The sequence below is a fragment of the Phyllostomus hastatus genome, unplaced genomic scaffold (assembly GCF_019186645.2).
Source record: "Phyllostomus hastatus isolate PE091 unplaced genomic scaffold, TTU_PhHast_1.1 phas_contig_58, whole genome shotgun sequence".
Lineage (NCBI taxonomy): Eukaryota > Metazoa > Chordata > Mammalia > Chiroptera > Phyllostomidae > Phyllostomus > Phyllostomus hastatus.
In genome coordinates this window covers 48,735,888-48,737,233 of record NW_025333916.1, presented here as the reverse complement: position 1 = coordinate 48,737,233, position 1,346 = coordinate 48,735,888, and the positions used below count along the sequence as shown (strand labels likewise).

The following is a 1,346-nucleotide window of genomic DNA, read 5'->3' as shown; positions in this document are numbered from 1 at the left end:
CCATAAAAAAAGAAAATAAAAGAATATCAACAAGAATATTAAAAAGAATGCAACATCAGTAATCACAAAGGAAATGCAACTACAGTGAGATATCATTACACACTAAGAAGCTAAAATAAAAAATACTGACAAGGTAACTCTGAAATTCCAGAGAATGAATAAAACTTCATATCTTTCTAGTAGTGATACAGGTACACAAGCTCTCCAGACCACTGGGAGGGGGCTGGGGCCTGGGAAAAGAGGGACAGCCAGGGTAACTGAGTGCACACTTCCCCAACCCCAGGCACCATGGCAGCAGGAGGAAGCACACTGAGCACATGCAAAGCTAGCAAGATAACTGGGTAAGGGGAGAAAAGCCCTCCTACCCCCTTCCAGTACCAGATTGGGGTTGGGACAAGGGGAAGGCAGGCACATGTGCAACAGAAGTTAAAATAGCACAGGAGAAGGTCTGGATCTAAAAGCCTGTCACTCTAGCCAGGGGAAAGAAGGGCTAGGTTGGGAGGCAGACCCACCAAAAACTCACAAAAGTTTATTAAGTTTTTTGGTCATTCTGAGTAAGAACCTGGTCCATCCCACATACAAAACTAATATAAACACAAGGGTGGTGCTTGCTTCGGCAGCATATATACTAAAATTGGAATGATACAGAGAAGATTAGCATGGCCCCTGTGCAAGGATGACAGCAAATTTGTGAAGCATTCCATATTTTCAAACAAACAAACAAACAAACAAACACAAGGGTGAAAAAAATCTGACTCTTGCTCATGGCTGGCTGCTTGGAACTGGCACTTGACAGTATAATGGCCTGTCCTCTTCATGAGCCTTGCAACCTTAGAAGTCACATGGCCCATGGCCTGCAGAAAGGAATCTCTCTCCTGTTGACCCAGTGGAGCATTCCCTGGTTCACTGGCAAACTCTCCAGCCTGGGAGCTCAGGACTTTGTGGTCCTAGAAGCCACATGTCCAATGGCAGCACCAGCTCCACACACAGACTCCGGGGCTGATCCAGAAGCTAGACAGCAGCTGGGCACAAACTAGGCTACCTGGATAGCTGCTTAGAAGCCAGTTTGGGCTCCAAAAGACAGTACTTTTAAATGGAGCAGGAATTTTGAGCCCTGCTTTTTGTTTTAGTCTTGTTGAGGACACTTAGGTTTTGTCTAGGTTTTGTGGAGGAGATGAGCTTTGAGATGAATATTTCTTCATTCTCTTTCCAGATTGTTCAGCATTTTACTAAAACATTTTTCATTTCTCACCAGCCTCTGCCTCTAGAATGTGCCTTTTGATAGTCATGGGCAGTTGAACCCTAATTCAGTAGGTGCATACAATGGTTAGAACACTGTAAAACAG

General features: G+C 44.4%; 1 non-coding gene across 1 annotated transcript; it reads left to right on the top strand.

Moving 5' to 3' along the window:
• Positions 1–604: 604 nt before the first annotated feature.
• LOC123825073 lies at positions 605–710 on the top strand. The gene has a single exon (XR_006786839.1). It is a non-coding gene; the product is annotated as a U6 spliceosomal RNA (small nuclear RNA).
• Positions 711–1,346: the final 636 nt, after the last annotated feature.